Source organism: Rhinolophus hipposideros (assembly GCF_964194185.1).
Source record: "Rhinolophus hipposideros genome assembly, chromosome: X".
In the NCBI taxonomy this organism is placed as follows: domain Eukaryota; kingdom Metazoa; phylum Chordata; class Mammalia; order Chiroptera; family Rhinolophidae; genus Rhinolophus; species Rhinolophus hipposideros.
In genome coordinates, this window is record NC_138046.1 from 3,215,104 (window position 1) to 3,236,687 (window position 21,584).

Consider the following 21,584-nt stretch of genomic DNA (forward strand, 5'->3'; position numbering starts at 1 on the left):
TAGGGCTGTCCCTGGAACTGCTTGTCTCACTGGGAAGCCAGGCCTCTTCCATGGGGCTTCCATCTTTGTGACACTCATTGATAACGCTTCGTATATTTCCTTCCTGTCTTTTTTTTTAAAGGTAGTTGAGGTCATGGTGTGCTATAATTTTGTGTTCTTTTTCACTTCCTGAGTTCTCATGGGCACCTCTCTACATCATCAGATACTTTGTAAAACAGAATGTGGAATACATGCCTGACCATCTGCCTGGATGGCCAATGCATTGAGGACCGAGCATCTCCAAGTTCTTCAGCCTTCCATGGTCACTCTTACAGCCAACGAGCCCTCGTCTGAGGGGCTACCTAAGAGCCCTTTCTGAGTTCACAATGCCCCAGGGATCTCGTCCTTCTGCTTGTCCTTTGTCACCTACAGCCCTGTCCACTGCTCTGGTCTCCTTCCTGTCCCCTCTGGCATCCTCATTACTGCTTCTCCCTCCGTGTTGCTGTGGCCATTTTTTTGTGCCCCTGGGTCCACGTGTGGACCACAGCCTCTGCCTCTCCCCAACATACAGCTGAGCCTGGCGTTTCATAGTTGACCAACTTTCCCAGTGACTTCAAGTCAGCACAGGGTAACTTCAGCTAATTGCAACCACCTTCAAGACTTGCCATATTCATATCCCACCTACCCTGGTGCTTACTTCAATATGGGTCTTTTTTTAAAAATCAATACTCCCCCAGTCCCAGCCTTTTAAAACTTGAGCTTCATCCTAAGCAAGTATTCAACTTCTTTTCCCTCCATGTCCCACCTAGAATCCTTTTGTGAACAGAACTCCTCTTGGGGTAACCATGGCATGAGGAATTATTAATACAATTGGTAGTGGCCTCAATGCTCTGAGCCTCTGCCCTTTCCCAGGGCTCACTGCTGGCGGTCACGGGCTTTAATCCAGACTGCCACCACGTTGCTGGGACCCTATCCTCCTCAAACCCAAGATTCTTTTCTTCTGTCCTTTTCTATTCTCATGCCAGGACTGTCATCGACCCCTGCCCCACCTGCTCCCATGCTGTCTCAAAGCCCGACCCAAGGAAGCTGAAAATCATTTACCATCACAAGAGAGTCTGTGGAGATGTGGCCCAGCCCACAATGAAGCCAGCCTTTTACATTATTAAACAGAAAGGCTACTAGCACAGCTTACAGCATCTGTGCAGGGAGTCAGGGCCTCCCCAAGACAATGAATAGGTACTTGAGGTACATCTGCATGACCAAGAGGCCTGCCTGCGGGTCCCAGCAGAACAAAGGCACCGTCAGCCCCCAGGACAAATTTCACTGGCTCCCTTCGGAGACCCGGGCACCACCCCATGCACAGTTTCAAAAAGAAATAGCGGTTTTGTGTCATGACTCCAGCCTTTGAGGATTCAGAAATGTTAAGGTCCAGTCTCGGAGGCCACAGGTCATGCAGTTGTAACATTTCCCCCATTCTATCCAGTTATTTGCTTTCGTAAATAACACCCAGGGTGGGGAACATTTGGGGCCTACATTTTTGCTCACGTTGACAATGATTTCTTTAGGATAAATACCTAGAAGTGGGATTTGTAGGTCACACGATGTGCACTTTAAAAAAATCTTCTATCTCTAGTCAAACTGTCCTTCCTAAAGGCCAGACAGATTTGCAGCTGACACCGCACACCCTCCCCTGCCGTGTGCGCCAGGGCTCATTTTACAAAACCCTCCCCAGTACTAAGTGCGTCATTTTTAATCCCTGCTAATTTGATAGGCCAAATATGGTATCTCATTGTTGCTTTGATTTGCATTTCTTTGCAGTCTAGTGGGGTTGAACATCTTTTCATATGTTTATGGACCATTATTTTGTGAATTGCCCCTTCTTTGGGGCCTTGTTTTCTTCATCTGCTGGCTTTTCCAAAGCCCAGGGCTAGCCAGGAATTAAACACATGAGACATTATATTTAATTAATCTTCCTTAAACACAGCTCTGATCAGGTTACTCCCCTACTTACGAAACCTCTGATGGCTCATTACTGCCTGCAGGAGGAAGTCCAAATTCTTTAACCTTCAAGGCCCGTCACAGTCTGGCCCCAACCTGTCTCACTTCCCATCACTGGCCCTCACACCACGCTCTGCCTCAGCCACTGTGGACTACCTGACGGCCTCACTCTCCCCCCCAGGCACCCTTAGGCACACAGCTCAAATGTCACAGTGTTTCTTACTAGCCACAGGTCAGATGCCTTTCCTCCTCCTCTCTGCTCCTGTAGTTGGCACTTTGTACAGCTCTCCATTGCAGCACAGCATTGGGTGTCTGGCTCTTTTTCTCCCTGTTTGGACTGCGAGCTCTTGGGTGTGGTGGGGAGCATGGATCATAACTTTTTTCTCTGGTGCCTCAGAACCTGAAGGGTGGGATGGGGGTAAGGGTAGACACCACATATTAACACCTCTCGTGGGCCCGGCACTGTGCTAGATGCGTGTCTCTGTCACACACACACACACACACACACACACGCACACAGGCGCGTAAGTGCTCGTGCTCATGGAAGAAACAATTTTTTTTAACCTGTGGATGAAAAAGGGCCACCTACTAAACCTGACAAGCTCAGCTCCCCTGCCACCCCATGGTAGGCTCTACAAACTCAGAGACTGAAAATAACCACACAGAGTGGTCTGAACGTAAAAATTCCTAACTGAAGCGGGTCCTGGCGGGTAGTCATGGCAGGCAGTCACGTCCTAGGCCTGTAGCTTCCTTGACAAAGGTCAATGTTTACCTTCCTTGAGCCTGGCTGTTGTCTCTGTGCATCTAAGATAACATACCTTTGAAAGGTCAGGGTAATCTTCTTTTCCAGACCCCTCAGGGCACACCCACCCCACTGGATCATGAGACCACGTTGTTATCTCGTCCCCTCGCATACCATCTCTGTGTGCTGTAAATGTTAACTCCTGTCCCCACCCATGTGACAGAGGTCTGTCTCTTCCTGTTACTTCTTACCCAATCCCAGACATTTCCCCGCTTTGCTTTCTCCCACCCCCTTAACCTCCCACCAATGGATGGCGTGGAACCCTCCTTATGTCTCCTCCTAATACTAATGCATAAAAGAAGCTGCAAAACTGCCATTCTCTGCAGCATTTTCTCAATCTGTTGAGATTTTGCTTCCCGGCAATTGTCATCAGTTGGGCTCAAATAAACTCTTACGACTTTTTGTTAGGCTGGAGTTCTTTTGTCGACAAATCCAAGTGACTAGAGTCACTTCTGGCATCCAAGGGAATGAGGCAAAATTCACATGGGGTGTGTATGGGGGATAAATCTCTCTTGCTGCCTTCCTCTCTAGGGCAAAGAGAAAGTGTGAGAGAGAAAGGAGGTGGTCCAGTGTTTAGGAGAGCCTGTTAATGAGTTTGGGAGTGCACAAAGGCAGTCTTGGAGAAGGTCAAATTACTCAGCATAATGAAGCGAGGGGGAAGGAATAGATACAGACATAAATATAGACACAGATATGTGTATATTTTGAGTTGCCAGAGGGTAGCAAACGGTTGCAAGTGGAGAATGGGCCTAGCAGGCTAGCACTTACCTGGATGGTAAGGATCACTCGGGAGTTTTTTGAAAGAACAGTGTCTAAAATTTGCTTTCAAGTTGCCTGTGATTCTGTGATGTAAGCCCCTCCATCTTATTCAGCCGTCAGTCAAGTCTGCCTCCCCACCTCCACCCCATGTTGGGAGTATTTTCTGTGAGAATCAGGGCTGGAGACCGCCTGTGGGGCAGTGAGATAATCTGGGGATGAACCTCTTCAGGACAACAGGCTCAGAACCAGAGGGCTCTGGGAGAGGAGGCACTCTTCCCCACGAAAGAAAGGCTCCCTAAGTTGAGCCAGGGATAGCTACACCTCACCCCTAGTGCCCGCAATGACCCAATGTAGTGGATGGGCATCTTTAACATCTTACTGATGCTGAAATAAAGGTCAGGGAGGTGAAGTAGTCATTGGTGCCCAGGTAGCTAGGAAGTAGCAGCCTGGGGTGCCTGATCCCACAGCTCATGCAATCCTCTGTGCCTGGCACAGAGTCGCTATACAATATATTCTTGCTGATTAGATTTAATCTGTCACAACCAAGATTGTGTTCCTGAGTGTATGGATTAGGTGTTGAGGGGTTTGATGGTGGAGGGTGCAGGGTGCAGATGCGGGAGGACACAGAAACTATAAGGCATACTTCCTGCCCTCTTACAGCTTATAGCTCAACAAGCAAAATCTGAACACATAAATGGTGAATTACCAACCCTAAGCAGCAATGATAATAACAGCTAACATTTATTGAGTGTTTATTATAAACCAGGTGCTGTTCCGAGTGCTTGCCATGGATTGTTCTATTTAACCCTTATAACACTCCATGGGAGAGAAACTGGGTCACAGAGAAGATAAAAAAGAAACTTGACTAAGGTCACACAACTAACAAATAGTTAAGTTGTATTCAAATTCAGACAGCCTAATTACAGTCCCACACTTCTAACCTGTAACGTCTGTGCTCCACTGTCTCTATAAGCACCCTACCAGGGTTCAGATATGTGGTGTTGAAGGTTAAAGGTCATAGGAAGTTGGACTGGACTGTGGTGGCCAGGAAGGGCTTGACCAGCTTGCTGGGACTTCAGCTGGGTCTTGAAGACCTGGGAGTCTGGGGATATAAGGGGCAGGGAGGGTACCCCAAGCATGGGATGGGTGTGAAGAGAGACCAGATATTGTGAGACTAGAGCCGATGGGAAGCACCCAGTTGCAACAAAACAAAACAAAAATGCCAAACCAAATGATTTGCCAACATTGAAAAACCTACATATTTCACCTTCAAATTTTGGATTTCTGGTTTCTATCAATAAATTGCAGGATATGACAACATTGGGTATTCATTCCTGCATTCAGCATAAATAGCGGGCATTGAAGAGTGTTGCGCCCTGTAAAGAGGGCATGCCCTCTCCAGCTCACTTCACTCACTTCCCTCTTCTACCCAGCCCCTGCAAGCGGGTTGATGACCTCCACAGAGACCAAGATCAATACAAGTCAAATAGTAGCAGTCTGCCTGGAGAGGAAGATTTCCTGCAGGAGCAATGGGTTCAAGGTTAGAAAGCTCAGTTGGAGTCAGCTGAGCAGGATCGTGCTTCCCATGCTGAAGAATTGAGACTTTACCAACAGGACTGGGGAGTCACGAAGCAACACTGAGAGGGAGGAGGGCCACTGGGAAGCAGCTGCTGGGGTGGTCTAGGCAGGGGCAGTGAGGATGGAGCTGGAGGGAGATCCTGTTGGAGGCAGGAGATATTACGACCAAAGACTTACCAGTTTGTGGAGTGAGATCGACGGATTGGACAGAAAGGATTTGGGGTGACGGAAACTGGTTGGACTGAGAGAAGAGTGGGGCCACACATAGAAATTGGACGAGATGGCTGGTGAAGGGGACACAGAAGATGTGATTTAGTTTAGACATGTTGAATTTGAGGTGCTAGAGAGAATTCCAGATGGAGATGTCCACCAGAGAGAGATGAAAGTGTGGGACTGCTGCTTGGCAAAGAGGGTGGGGTTGGAGAGAAATTGGAAAAAGCCTCTTTTAAGGAGGTACAGTGAAGGCGAGGGAGTAGAGTGTGTCAAAGCCAGGACCTCGTTTGGGGGGCGGTGGGTGATGAGTGAGTGAACTGAAAACAGGAGGAAGCAGAAAACGCAGTGTGTACACGTGCGTGCACATGCATGTGAAGGGCAGAGCTAGAGCAGTCAGAAGAGAATCAAGACGGGAGGCATCATGGGAGCCAAGAAAGACTTTCTAGAAGGAGCCAGAAGACGCAGATGGAGAAGTCACCAATGGACCGGATGATTTCTAAGTACAGCCTCACCTATCCTCATGGTAGGAGGATGATCCTTCTCCATCTCCTCAACCCTCTTAAAAACTAGCAGTCCTCCCTGGGTTGGGGCAGGAGGCTCAGAACTTCTGGCAGATGTGCTCCGAAGGTTTGGATGGCGGAAAGCAGCTGTGTCCAGAGTTGCATAGCTTTGGCCCCCAAATGTTCAACTGGTTGTACCCGGATCCAGAGCCCTCTCTCAAAGGATGTAAGAGGGAAAGCTGAGGGGTGCTCTTAATCGCAATTAAGTCAGGATCCCTGGGGGTGGGGCCTGGACATTCTAATGTGCCCTCAGAGTTGAGAACCAGTGATGTGGATGGTCACTGGAATGGTGTTTGGCCCCAGGTTCCAGCAATTGGCAGCGGAGTAGACAGAGGGAGGGAGTCTCCTGCGTGCCCCACCCTGTCCTTAAAATAGGCCTGGCAGTGGGGGAAGGGACATCCCCATAGCTATCCCAATCCCCAGTAGCTGATTCTACTTATAATAATTTATTTCTCAGTTACACATGCTTATTCGAAATCATACATTACAGGAGGAGTATGTGAATTTGAAAAATGCTTTTTGTTACTCACTTAAGCCAAAATGTGTGGATTCGCCTATACACCTCTGACGTCAGGGTCCCATCAGCAAGGGGTGTAGAGTCCTGTCACATGTTTGCCCAGAGCACATCAGCTCCCCTCCTGTAGGAGATGCCTGATGTTCAGCACATTTTGAATCCTGTGTATAATGCTGTCACTGGACATTTGTTTTATTATGAAATATTTCAGACATGCAGACAAGATGCAAGAAAAAAATAGGTAACAAACACCTATGTCCCTATCACCCAGCTTTGTCAAATCTTAACGATATCCCATATTCGCTTCATATCTTGTTTTAGGAATGAAACAACCCAGATAGAGATAGGGGCTCTTCTGTACTCCTCCCCGGTCCCATGCCCCTCCTGCCCTCCTGCCCTCCCCAGTGCTAAGCACTCTCCTGCATCTAGTGTGCCTCATGCCCACTCATGCTTTTCCTATGTATTCGTTATCGGCCCCATTTTAGAAAAGACGAAACTGAGGCTTAGGGAAGTGAGGACTTGCTCCGCGTCACACAAATCAATAGGTAGTAGAGACCAGAAGCCCCAGGATGAGGTACCAGGCAGTCACCTCCCAGCATGCTGGCCCTGCAGTGCCCTCATCTGGGGACCTCCCACCCCATCATTCTGTCAACACCTCCTTTACAGGCAGAGCCAGGCCAGACCAGGCCCAGCACAGCTTGGGACCAAGCAGAAATTGTGGCCTTCTCCTGACATCTCCCAGCTCCTGCCCTGCTAACAGACCTGGCTCCCCTAGACCCCTGCCAAACCCTCCTCTGTTTCCTTTCTGGGCCACTGCTCAGCCCAGCTCTACCCCACCCCCCAAACCCTAAGCAAAGGCCCTGTCTGTGCAGCTGATTTCCACATTAGGTCACTGGGGGCTGGACAGAGGCAGGGGGTCTGCAATTCTGTTCTGTGGGTCCTCCTGGCTTAATTAGCATGCTGCCTGGAGCAGCAGGCCAGAAGTGGTGGGCAGGCGCCGGGACACTCCCCGTGGGCCCCAAACCACCGCCTGCCTCCCTCCTCCTCCCCTCTCTTTGCCAGCAACAGAGAAGGCCTGTGTGCGGTGGGAAGGAAGGCAGTAGTCGGACACCTCCACCTCCACGCTGAGGAATCAGGTGGGGCGAGGCAGGCGGCACAGGCGTCAGCACAGGGAGGTAATTGCTCCCCTTACATGTGAAGGAAGGGAGGGGGTGGGGGAGGAAATGGCTATTCACTAAGCACCTACCTATATGCTGCCACGTGTTATTCTAGCTAATCCCCATGGCTACCCCATGTGGGAAACGGAACGGCTCCCTCAGTGCAGAGGAGGAAACTGAGGCTGAAGACTGGGAGTCAGGGGCCCCAGACACAACTAAGAAGTAGGACAAGTAATTTGAACCCAGGTCCACCTGTATGCAAGCGCCTTTCCAGGGACCCAACCTGACTCCACAAACCTCCCCTTTCCCTGTAGGTCTCCTCCTGAGGTCCTCTTCTTTGGTGGAGGCGTGGCCAGCTCACATGGGTAGGAGGAGGCGGAGGAGAATGGAGGGGGCAATAGAAGTTCTATCTGCAAAGGACTGGCTCCCACCCAGGAGACTTCAGGCTAAAAGCCCCCCCCCCACCCCCGCCAGCCCCAACCCAACCCCAGGCAATCTCACCTTAGGATGCTTCCTCCTACCTGATTCCACCTTGACCCTCAGGAACCCATATGGTCCTGGGCTGCAGGTCTTGGGGGTGGCCCAGGGTACCCCAAATCATGGCTCATAGTAAAAGCCAGAAGATAGCTATCATTTACAGAGAACTTAACGTGTGCCGGGCACTGGGTGAGGGACTTGGCACACATGAACCCTTTGATCCTCAGGACAACTCCATGCAGACACTCTTATTTCCCCAATTTAAGAGCAAGGAACCGAAGCACAGAGAAGTAAAGGAACTCACTTAGGTCCATTGGCAGCTGGGCTCCAAAGTCATGCTCTGAGGATCCCTAGAGGTCAGGGCTGGCTGATGTGGAGAAAGAGACGGTGGTGGCCCCAGGAGTAGGTGTGAAGGACACGATGGCCATAGGACCCAACTCCAGCAGGAAGCCCTCCAGGATTTGGGATGGGGCCTCTGTTCCGACCCTGGGGTATCTGTAGTTAACCCCTTCCAGAAGAACTGCCAATCTCCTCCCTGGGGACAGGTGGTGTTCGGAGCTATCTGCAGGGTGACACGCAGCTCAGGCCCCGGTGCCCTACGTAGGAGGGACAGAGCCTAGGGGAGACCAGGCAGGTGGGCAGTTCGGCAGCGGGACCCTAGCTTGTAGGCTCCACCCCAGCACCTTCTCTCCATATCTGGGCCTGAGGTCTCCAGGCTGTTAGAGAAAAATTGCTAAAATCAAATTGCAATTAACAGAGGCAATTATCTGCCTATTAGAAAATGTCCCCTGAGCTAGATCTATGCTGAGAGCTGCCTGGGCCTTACTGAGCAGCTGGGCCCCAAGGGAGGGCCCCAGAGCAGGGCAGCAGCCAGGGTTAGGGGGAGGCAGGCAGCAACACAAGCCTGTGTGTATATAGGGGGCTCTGAAGGGCTGCAGGGGTCAATAGAAATATGGGACTGCAGGGTTCCCTGGGGGAGGGGGCCCCAGGCCTGAGCACTTCTGGCCCCTCCTCTCCATTAGGCCTTCCTCGAGGGCAGACCTGGGGCAGTCTGTGTGTACTGAAGAACAAAGGAAAGAAAAATCATGCAATGACCCTCCAGGGAGCGATGATAACATTTTCACTTGAAAATTACCAGAGAACAGATTGTCTTATGCAAATTACATGCAAATCACACCCCGGTTGGTCCTCTCTACTCACTACCCAGAGTTCTTCCAGCTCTTTCCCTAACTGAGGATGAGGGGAGAGGGGGAGGGTCCTCATGGAAACCCGCGTTTAGGGGGAATCCTGTCTGGATCTGAGCTGGCTAAGGTGACCTCTTACCTTTCTGTCCAGTCCACTGTCCACTCTGAATCTTGCTGTATTCCTATGAACCCTACAGAAACTTCTCTGCCTCCTGGTTGGACTGCACTTGGACCCCAAATCCAATGGAGCTTATCTGCTGCTAAGGATGGCCTGCATCACTGGGACCCTCCATTTGCAGAAGACATTTGAGGTAGGCTGGGCAGAAGAGAAAGAGGAGTGCTAGAATGAGAATGACCTGCTAAGGAAGGGCTCACAAATCTCTCCTCCACGTCCCTCTCCAGTCCAGACCTCACTGCTTGGCTCCAGATGCAGCCATTCTAGAACTGAATAACCTGTAGCTCAACCTGCCTCAAGTTTGCTCCTCCTCTGTGCTCTTACTTCAGGGTCTGGCAACTTCACCCACCCAGTTGCCTAAGCCAGAGCTTAGGAATTGTCCTTGGCCCCCACCCATGCCCTGCGTTGAATCCATCCTGTCCAGTCTACCACTTACAAGTCTTGGGAGATTTGTCCCCTCTTCTCTGTCCATGCTCCCCACCATGTGCTGTATTTATTCGTCACAAAATGCTTTGTCTGAGAGACATTCACACACTTGACACACATACCCCTCCCAGCTGCAGTGTGTTTCTCCCATAACACAATGAATTCATATTTGCATCCCATCTAATAGGTGATGAGTGAATAAACAACGAAATACTAATGAATGAGTTGGTAAGTGAATGAGGCCTCAGTTTGATTCCTGGCTCTGCCATGGGTGAATTACCTCTCTGAGCCTCAGGCTCCTTATTCATAAATCGAAGTAGTAATGGTGACCTCGCCACGAGGCTTCACCAAGACAAGGCATGGAAAGTCATCCAGAGCAGCCCCTGGGATCCCATGGATGCTCAAGAATTCCCACATGAATCCTCACCTGTCCAGAGTGAGAGTTGGCAGCCTCTTAGCCAGCATGGTCCAGTGGCCACTGCATCTGTGGTCCTTGCTCTGGGATTGCCCCTGCCCTACACCCCGCCTCCATTCCTAAGGGCGATCTGTAGGCCCCCTGCCAGGCTGGTCACAGCTACAGATACGCGTCCCTTGGAGGAAGGCCTGAGACACCTCCTCAGACCTCACTGGCTCTCAGGGGAGGCCTGCCTGACACTTCTGCACCACGAGGGGGCCAAATGTCCTGGGAGTAGAGAGGCACATGAAAGGGCTAAATTTCCATGTGGGGATGGGAGTACATGCGTGCCATTACGTGCTTGTTGTGAGAGCTGAAGGAAAGACTGCAGGGAACATGACTAGCACAGTGCTTGGCGCACTGGAATAATAGTAGCTAACATTGAATGAGCACTTACGATGGGCAAAACACGAAATGCTTTGCATGCATTTGCCTATTTCATTATCACGCAGCTCTGTGAGATAGGTGCTATTATTATCACCGCCTTTTGATGGATGTGATAGTTAAGGCACAGAGAGGCGATAAAGCTCTCTCCTCCTGGCCTTACAGCCTGTAAGTGGATATAGCAGCCTGTACTGAGACATAATTCATCTATCACAGAACTCCCTCATGTTAAATGTACAAGGCACTGGGTTTCAGTGTATTCACAGGGCAGAGCTACATTTTGCATTCAGTTCTTCGATTCCGGGGACTCTGAAGGACCTGGAATTGTACAGGGCCTGGAGTACAATTAAATGGCTGAGATACACAGTCCCCAAGCTCGCCCCTGCTCAGTGCTGTGAGGCAGGTGGCAGCAAAGGGGCTTCCAAGAAGGGATCCAAGGAAAGCTTCACAGAGGAGGTACCTTCAAAGTACACCTGGAGGATTGCTAGAATTGAGAGCAGCACTATCCCACGGAAACACCATGCAAGCCGCAGATGTGAGCCATATATGTAATTTTGAATTTTCTAGTAGGCACTTTAAAAAAGTAAAAGAAACTGGTGAAGTTCATTTTAATAATATCATTTCTTTAACCTGTTATATCTAAAATATTATCACATCAACATGTAATCAATAGACAAAAATTATGCCATATTTTACATTCTTTTTTTCATACCGAATGTTCAGTTCTGATGTGTGCTTTGTACTTACAGAGCGTCTTACCTTGGACTAGACACATTGCATGTGCTCAATACCCTCATGCCACTTGTGACGGCTTCAATGGAATGCACAAATGTAGACGTTAGAAAGGGTAGAAGGCAGGGGAAGCACAGTCCAGGCTGAGAAAACAGCAGGGGCAAAGTTGGCTGTAATAGATGAGAGACTCTGCTTTGTTTGTTTGTGCTAACAAAAATGGTGGTTTACATTCTTATATTTTAAATACTAAAGTTTATATTTTTCCATAGACTCACAGTCCCAACATTTAAAGGTAGCAGCAAAGACCTTTATATATTCTTTCCCTCCTTTGTTTTATGGGAATGGTAGCATAGCCACAGATCTTGGGGACTGTTCCATGTCAGTACGCAAGGTGCTTCCTCATTCTTTTTCATGACACACAGTATTCTATTGTGCAAAGTTCACCAAGCTGCAACTCATGAGCATTTCGGTTATTTCTGATCATTTGCAATTAAAAACAAGGCTGTGAGAAATGATCTGTGCAGGTGTTATTTGTGTGCGCATGTGTAGCTGTACCTGTAGGATAAGTTCCTAGAAGCAGAATCTGTGGGTCGAATTTGTTGGTGGTGTCTTTGGAGCAGAGGAATGACATGCTCAGGGCTTGGAAAGATCTCTCTGGTGGTAGCATGGGGAAGGAGTTGATGGGGGGGGGGACAGGGAGTCTGTCCTTCCATCCTTTGCCTCAGTGAATATTTATCTCTTGCGTCCGTGTCCTGAGCACTTTGCTTCTGAACAAGACAGACTGGACCTTGCTCTCAAGCAGCTGATAGTTGGAAGGAGAAGTTGGAAGGCAAGAGATGCCAGCAGCCTGGAGTAGGACAATGGCAGTGAGCCAGAATAGGGCACTGGAACAGGAGTCAAACAGACACCATCGGCGGGTCAGAGCTGGGCTTCGGAGAAAACCACACTGGCAGAGGGGAGAGAGAGTTGGAGCTGCCGCTGTGGGAGTTTTCTGCAAACAGACTGCCTGACTTGGAATCCCAGCTCTGCCCATTACTAGCTGTATGGCCTTGGGCAAGGGACTTGAGTGCTCTCCGCTGCAGTTTCCCCATCTGTACGATGGAGCAAATAATAATGGTACAGCTCTCAGAGGGTTGGTGGTGGGAGGATTAAGTGAGGCAAATCACGGTAAATTCTGAGCACAGATCCTGGCATGGCTGAAGCCTTTAGTCAAGATAGGTAGTGCTGTTGGTGTTTGGATGATTAGAGTACTGGTAGTGAAAGGCACAAAGCAGGAAGGATAGGAGAGGGGTTTAGGAGCTGAAATGGGCAGGGCTTGGTGATTTAGTGATTGGTTGGATGTGGGGGTGAGGAAGGGAGAGTGAGGAGCCCTGCCTGACTCCCAGGCGGGCAGCTGGTAGGGATTCTGGGCACCAGATCCAGAGATTGGGGAAAACCAGAGGGGTCTGGCAATTATCCCCAGTGCCCAGCGCTTACCTAGAACTTGGGAGCTGGGCCAACATCAGTCCTTCCATGGGAAGCTGGAGGAGAAGAGTTTATAGGAAGGTGAGCCCTGATCCCATCTGCCTGCTGCCTGCCAGGCTGCGCTTGACAGCACCCTGCTTTGTGCCTCATGTACTTTTCAGCATGTGCCTCGGGAAGCCTGAGAGCCTTTGTTGCTAAGGCTGCTGGGAGTTGAGGTACAGCTAAGCAGTTCTGGCCTGTCCCATGGGTCCCCCTCCTTCCCTGAATTTTCTCTCCCCTCTAATAGCCCAAGTTGGTATCCCTCTGCTAAGGCAGAGAAGCCCCATCACAACATATCTGCCTTGCCCACACAGGGGCCCCTGGGCCCCAGTTGGCTCGTGGCTGCCTAATCTGGGATACAGAGTACAGGCAAGGGGTGGAAGCATACACTTCAGTGGGGCTAGTCTGAACTCCGAGTTGAAAGACTTGGTGCTCAGGACAGAATGGCAGGTGGAGAGCCCTGGGGAGAACAGAGAGTCGCTGAAGGGTTATGTGGGAGTGGTGTCAAAAGATAGGGACCTGTCGCCATTTCTAAGAACCTTGAAGGTTGCTCCAGCCACGTTCTCCCACCTCACTCCTGTCCCACTAGAGCCCTGGATGGCCAAGCCGTCTTACTCCTTCTGCTGGCCACCTGATCGTGAAGGACCCTGTCCCATGGGTGCTCACAGGTCCTTGGGACACTGAAGCAGCCAAGGAGGTTAGCGGAACCCTCGGCCAGGGCCCAGTCTGCCACAGAGCCTCTCCTAATGCCCAGTGGCCTCTGCTGACATGTCCCACAGCCCCAGGCTCAGTGGGACTCACTGCAGCTCTGCTGGGCTCAGGCAGGAACTGAGCTGCCCCCGTCTCCCCAACTCGGGCCCCTGAAGTCAGCAGCTTTGCCCCTGTCTAGTGCAGCCTCAGTGCCAGTTCTGAGCCAATGGCCTGAGGAGCTTGGCAGGACCTCATACCCACACAGCAACCATCCCCGTGACCACTCCTCCTTGGCTTTCTAGGTCAAGAAGCCCTGGATAAAAGCCTCCAGACCAGGTAGCATTTGCAAGGGCAGGTCCTGTGTGCTTCTTTCTGCAGAGGGAATGTACAGCTGATGGGTGCTGTGGTAGGTAGGTCCAGGGGTAGGGGGAGAGGACGTTTTAGTCCTTAGCACCACTGAGGTCTTTCTTCCCCTCTGTGCTGCTTTGCAAAATCCCAGAAGGACACACAGCAAAGTGGAGTGTGGATGAGTGTCTCCTCACCCACCAAGCGGCCTAGGTCCTAAAAGACTTCCACCCACCAGCCCAAGTCTCCATTTCCACTCTGAGCTTCTCTCCAGATGTTTGTTCCTTTTGTCTTGAGCCTTAGGGAGGACCAGAGAGAGAGCAGGGTCTCTACTTTGGTCCAAGCAGCTCCTACCCCCCGCCTGAGCCCGTGTGACCCCTCAGCCCAGAGCCTGCTTGCTGGCCGCCAACCACACCCCGGCTTTGGGTTCTGGGCCTTCTCCACACTCTCCCCACCTCAGTCTCCATCCTTAATGATTCCCAGCTGATCCCAGCCACATCCTCTCCCCGGGGCCCTGGCACGGAGAGCAGGCCCTTCTCCAGTGGGCCCCTCAGAGCATTAACCCCTGCCTGGCTGAGTGTCCAGGCTCCAACAAACCACCAGAACAGGAAACCTAAGGCAAATAGAGACAGATCGATACAGTGGTCGGACTTCTCTGAGGGTAGCTTGCGTCACTCTGGACCTCCGGCCCTGGGGCTAACGTTGGAGAAGTGCCCTAGGAAGGGTGTCTAACTGGCAAAATCCTCCCATGCTTGCCCACCAAAGTGCCCTTGGCAAGCCTGCTCTCCACCTAATCCTGACTCTTCATGTTGCAGCCCTCTTCCTTCTAGATAACGCTGGATTGGGAGCGTGGGTTCTGATGGCAGTCCGCCTGGCTTCAAACCCCACCCTTGTCACTTGCTAGCTGTGTGACCCTGGACAAGAAATTTTCTCTCTCCATGGCTTTGTTTCCTCATCTGTGAAGAGGGGATGTTAGTAGTAGGTATTGCTAAAGGGGTTGTATAAATTAACCCACATGACCTGCTTAAAACGGTGCCTGGCATAAGCAGTGTTAGCCCTGGGGGTACCGTGGGCAGTGCCTGGGAGCCCCATGAGGAAAGATTTATGTCTTGCTCACCCGTGTACTCCTAACACCCAGCACAGTTCCAGGTACAGAGTAAGTACTCAGACAAGACTGTTATTTCCCTGTGCCCCTGTCAGCCAGGGACCTGACTCTCTGTCTGTCTAACCCCCAGAAAGTCATCCATCCTTCCCAGCCTCAGTTTCCTCACTTGTGACCTGGGGATAATCGCCCCTCCTCTCAGAGCTTGGCAAAGGTTTAGTGAGAAAACTGCGTCATGCATGCAGCAGACTGCCTGGCACAGAACTGGTGCCAAGGCAGTCACTAGAAGTTCCTGTGCTGACCCGGGGCCCTGAGAGTGGGGAGCACTGTCTGGAATGGGGGCGGCATGCGTTGGGTCTGTTGGATCTAGCCCTTCTGCCCACAGGGGTTTCCAGATGGTGGTTCTGAGCAAGGTCCAGGCCAAGGGGCCACAGCTCGGGCCCCCAGCCGCCCATCCCTTACGCCCTAGCATGGCAGGGTTCTTGGCCTCCCGCCACAGCCGACTATGTAAATAAACCAGCTTTTCGCTGGCTGGGAGCAAAAGTGCCCTAAGTGACATTTCCAATTAGTTCTGCTAGATTGGACTTGAGCTCTGAAGGGCCTGGGCATTTTTCCTTCCCAGCTCATCCCTTTCTCTGTGTGGTGAGAGCTCTTAAAGCACACCCGGTGCGGGCAGAGGGCCAGGGTGGGGTGGGGGCAGGTCTTCTGTGGTGACCTGCTGAAGCACTTACCAGGCCCAGGGCCATAGCCTCCCTTCCTAGGGAGGTCGGGAGCCCTGCGCCAGCGTGGCCCCCCTCCATACCAGCCGTCCACGGCTGCCATGGTAACCCAGCCTCCTTGCACAGGGCTCACACACCAGCTGGCAGGGATGCTGAACGGAAGGAGGGCTGCCTTGCTGGCCGAGGAGAGGGGGCTGGGCACTGGAGGGGGCACGTGAGGGGTGGGCCAGCTGCAGGCCTGGCAGAGTGGAGAGGGAGATGTGCTAGCCACATGGCCTGCCCGGCTCAGGCTGGGGCTGGGGCAGTGCCAGGAGATGAGACCATGGCAGGAGAGGACAGCCAGCATCGTGGACGCATGCCACCGTCTTTCTGGCAAAGCACTACGACTTCCCTGCAGGGCTGAGGGCAGAGGGCACTGGATTCAAGTCCTTTCTTTCTGGGCAAGTCGCCTTACCCCACTTGGCCTCCATTTCTTCAGGCTTGGGGCCTGAGAATGTGAAAGAACTCAGGCTGTGGAGCTGGGCAGAGCCAAGGGACACTCTTGGCTCTCATATGTATGCCCTTTTCCAGCTCTGAGCCTGAGTCGCAACTTCTACAAAATGGGAATACCAGTAACACCCACTTCATGAGCTCTTTGAGAACAGGTAATAAGACGATGCATGCAGAGCACATAGCACAGTACCTGGCACATAGTAAGAACTCAGTAAGTGACCGCTATTGTTATTACTGCTGTTCTTTTTATTATTTTTTAATATTTTATTCAAAGTGACAGTTTCTGTTGCCCGTGTGCCCCATTAGACTGGGAGACCCTGGAGGGCAGGGACCAGGACTTATTCCTCTCTCCATCCTCAGCAGCTCTAGGCTCATGCCCCACCCAGAACAGATCCTGGGATGAGGGGGAGATGACACATATACACCAGGAATGCTTCAGGCTACATGGCTTCAGAATTCCCTTGTGGTTTGCACATTCTGTGCTTTTTAGCTCCATAAGCTCTAAGAAAGTGCTGCCCCTACATTCTGTAGGCCCTGAGGGAAAAACGATCTATCAGTCGATCAATTGATATAGATACAGATATGTGGCCCCTGTCTTAGGAGCAATTTGAGTCACCCACAATCAGCGTCTTTGCACCATTCTGGCAACCTAATCTCTCCCATGATCCTGTGAAAAAAGTGCTATGCCAGCTCTCAGGAGTGATCTGAGACTGTCCTCCTGGAACTGGGCTCAGCCCACAGCCCAAGAAGACCCCATAGATGGGAGCCCAGGACCTCCCCAGGTCATCTGCTTGACCCCATGCATGGAGTGTCCCAAAGAGGAAGAACAGGGACTGGGGACATTAGCACATTCACAGGAAGGCCCTCTAAAGCAAAGGGTCTCCTGAGGTGTGGGGCTGGGGCACGGGCCCTGCTGACGTGGGGTCACAGAGTATACTTCTCCAAGGTGACAGCCACTGAGTTGAACGAATTTGAACTCTGGCCAAATGAGCCTTAGCCCCTCCATGCTGCACACTGCCCATGCCTGGAATTCCAATTTTCTCTGTGTTTTGCACCACACCTCAGCAAGAGACTCCTTGTCTAGTGAAGGGGAAGGATGATAGGGGAGGGGGGAACGAGAGTTGCACACCAGTCAGTGGACAAGGGGCTGCTGCCACACCAGCATGAGTTCCTGCAGATCTAAAGGCTCTATCACCCCAGGTAGGCATTGGGGCAAACCCTCCTGGGCTCTCTGAAGGACTGGGGGAGGTTCTGCTGAGGGCTGCCTGTGGAAAACAAACCAGGGCGAGCCTGATGGCAGGAGTTTCCCAGGCTGCAACATCACAGCCACCACCTAGGGCCACCCAGAGCCCAGGATAGATGAACATAGCTACGCCCCATGGCAGCTGCCAGGTAAGGCCTTGGAAACCTGGCAGGAGTGACGGAAGACAGGCTATGAAAAGAGCATGAAGGCGGATGGCGGGTGGTGGGTGCCAGGTTGCTCACTGTTGGAGTGTGAGTGTACAGATAAGCAAGGGGGGAGGCTGGCATCATCCATGTGGCAATAGTTCAGAAGGAGAGACAGACATCAGTGTAAACTCGTGTTTAGCTTAATACAGATAGAAATAGTCAGAGAAACACGTACAGGTGTGTGTGCATGTACTAGTTAATATACACACAACTTACTCGTTAGTAGAGAGGGCCCAGTAGAAAGGAACACAACCAGTGCTCAGACCTTAGTTTCTAACACCATTCTCCAACAAAAGACACCAGAGTTCCTCACAGAAGTAGTTGATTGCAGGGCTGGAGCAGGAAACATAGAAGATAAGCCTGGAGCATCTTGTAGTGTCGGAAAGGAAGGGAGTGCTGAAAAATAAAAATAAAAAGCACGTTGATGGGGGCATGTCAAAGGGACATGGGAGCCAACTGAAGGAGCTCCCAAAGGCCAAAAGCTGGAAGAAATTTGAGCAACAGAATAAACAATGTAGTGTTAGATTATAACCCAAAGTATAAAATAAGTATCTATGAGTCTATAGTGATATAAATAAGTGATTGGATAATAAACAGGGGAGAAGAGGCAAATCTCACATAGAATTGCAAATAATTTATGTACATCATCCTCCTACAAGGAGGCGGCATGTATCTCCCCATTGCGAGTTGTGCATAGTGACCTCCTTCCAAAGAGGACAGTATGGAAAGGGACGACAACAGAGTAACTTTCCAGTGGACAGGCCTGATGAATATACCTCAGAAAGGTGATCACAGTCAACATCAACAGTGATAAGTCCTGTTGGAGCGTGTAACCTTCCCATGATGGATGAGAAAGACATTTTACCTCTGCGCCGTTCCCCTCACAACACCAAAGCCCAGTCTAACCATGAGATAAACATCAGACAAATCCCCGTTGAGGCCCAGTCTACAAATACCTGACCAGCACTCCTCAGAAAGGACAGTCATCAAAAACAAGGAAAGTTAAAGAAACTGTCATATCCAAGAGAAGAGTAGGAGACATGATGATCAAATAAACTGTGGGATGCTGGATGGGATCACGGAACAGACAAAGATTAGGTTAAAACTAAGGAAGTCTGACTTTAATTAACAATAATGTATCAATATCGGTTCATTAATTGTGACAAATGTCTTATACTAATGTAAAGTGTTAAGAATAGGGGAGATTGGGTGGAGGGTATATGGGAACTCTGTACTATCTTCTCGATTTTTCTATAAATTTAAACTGTTCTAAAATTTTAAAAAAGTTTATGTAAAAAAGCACCTGAAGGAGCCAGCCTGGTGGCTCAGGCGGTTAGAGCTCCATGCTCCTAACTTCGAACGCTACCGGTTCGATTCCCACATGGGCCAGTGGGCTCTCAACCACAAGGTTGCCAGTTCAATTCCTCGAGTCCCTCAAGGTACGGTGGGCAGCGCCCCCTGCAACTAAGATTGGACACGGCACCTTGAGCTGAGCTGCCGCTGAGCTCCTGGATGGCTCAGTTGGTTGCAGCGCGTCCTCTCAACCACAAGGTTGCCGGTTTGACTCCCGCAAGGGATGGTGGGCTGCGCCCCCTGCAACTAGAAAACGGCAACTGGACCTGGAGCTGAGCTGTGCCCTCCACAACTAAGACTGAAAGGACAACAACTTGACTTGGAAAAAAGTCCTGGAAGTACACACTGTTCCCCAATAAAGTCCTGTTGCCCTTCCCCAATTTAAAAAAAAAGAGAGAGAGAGAGGAAAAAAAAGAAAGATATGGGGTGGGGTTTTAAAAAAAAAGCACATGAAGATTTGGGTTTGAATCCTGTCTCTGCCCCACCTGACTGCGTGGCTTTAACGAAGTTATTACCCTTTCTGAACATGTTTCCACTTCTGTAAAATAGGAGAATAATTTTTTCATCTAGGCTTCTAGAAAAACCAGACGAGGTAATTTAATGCAATTTAAACACACAGAGACATCCAATACATGCTAATATCCTTCCTCTCTTAATTCTCACAAGAGCCCCATGTGAAATCAGTGAGAAAACTGAGGCTCAGAGAGGCATAGGGACTTGCTCAAGGTCACACAGCTGGGCAGTAGAGTGTGGGGACAGAGTCCCAGAGAGCAGTTTCCAGGCTCTCGGCCTCACGTGGAAAGGTGCTGGCTCGGGTAGTAGATGGCCGTCAGCTGTAGTCAGATGGCCATTCGCCATGGCTGGGTGGCTATCAGCCGTTACCGGTTAGCCATTAGCCACTGATATAAATGCCGGGGGCTAAGCTAGCAAAAGCGGATTGCAGCTGGCAAGGGGGTCGGTTGGCAGAGAGCGGATGGCAGGTTGTGGATCGTGTGGCTCCTGCTTCCTGTGTCTCCAACCCAGCCGCCAGCGAGACTATAGTGGTATGACTCCTCTATCTATGGCTCCGTGGGTGTTCCCTTTTGGCCTCACCATATCCTGTGTTCTGGTGCGGGGAGCGGGAACTGAGACCCCGCATGACATGGAGGAAGCTAGATGTGACATTTCCTCTAAGACATTATGCCTGTTGGTAAAGCTTGGGCTGTAATGGGACCTGTCCAGTTGTCGGTGGGAGAGCTATCTGTGTGCTCGATGGGCTCAGAGCCTCTGAGAGGCAGCCACTTCCCTTGAGAAAGTGTACTTCAAGACTCAAACCTGCTACTTCCCAGCTGTGTGACTTAGGCAAGTTGTTTCAGTTCTCTGAATCTTGGCTTTCTTCTCTGTACGATGGACATTGATAAGAGTATCCATGTGAAATGTTTAAAATAGTACATGCCATATAATAAGTGTGTGGCAAATCCTAGCTATCATTATCTGCAGGATGGAGGCCTGGGTTTAATCTTTGCTGAAGATCATTGCTAGTCTTCTATTATGGTGGATGGGGCGAAAGGGAGGTCAGGAATTGTTTGCTTGAAAGTGCCTAAGAGTTTTCACATAAAATAACAAACACTCATATGCCTATCAGTCAACAAACAAGCCCTTTGAATCCTGAAGTTTGAAGGAAGCTTCAAGACCATCAGCATCATGAGACAGATCAATTGAGTCCTGGAAAAGGAAAGGGACGTGCCCGAAGTCACACTGCAAGTCAGTGGCTGAACTGAGCCCAAATCAAGAGATCCTATACTCCCACTCTGCCAGCTTGCTGCTCTGAGTCTCTACTTTCCCCAGTCCTGAGCCAGGCACCATGGGGGACTAGAAGAAAAAAATACATCAACCATGTCCCTGCTTTCACGGTTTTAAAAGTAAGCCTTCTGGGATAAGATTCTCAGGGTCGCTTGGAGAAAACAACGACAAAAATCAATACATAGCAATGTTGGCTTAGGTACCCTAGCCTGTGGCACTGAGGCCGTCACTGAGGGGTGAGATCGGGGAAGCTGCATGGCTTTCTGGGAGGGTCAGTGTAGGATCTGTTGTCTGTTGAAAGAAGACAACCTGGGAAGGGCATTTTGATAGGGTGGGGGGCAGCAGGGGTGAAGCCTAGTGGTGGTGTACTGGGAGGGGGGAATGTCCTGATTTGCACAGTTTGCTAATTTGGTGTGGTGTAAATACTCCCGCCATGGCCACAGTTAAGCTACTGATAGTTTAACAATCTGCTGGTAAAATTCCTGAATATTTAACAACAGGCTTTGAATGCCAGCATCACATTGCCTATGGGCAAGAATGGGTTTGTTTCCAGACTGGAAGGAGCTGGGCCTTGCAGGCACTAGGGGAGTGGGATGGAGGACTAGCTGGGTAGGGTGTGGCGGCTCAGGAAACAGCTGGGCGCCAGCCAGTGGGTCACATGCAGATTCAACTATTAGCTATTGAGCTATGCTCTTTGCCGGGCTCTGTGCCAGACGTTTAATGTGCATTAGCTCATTTAATCCTCACAAGAGCTTTA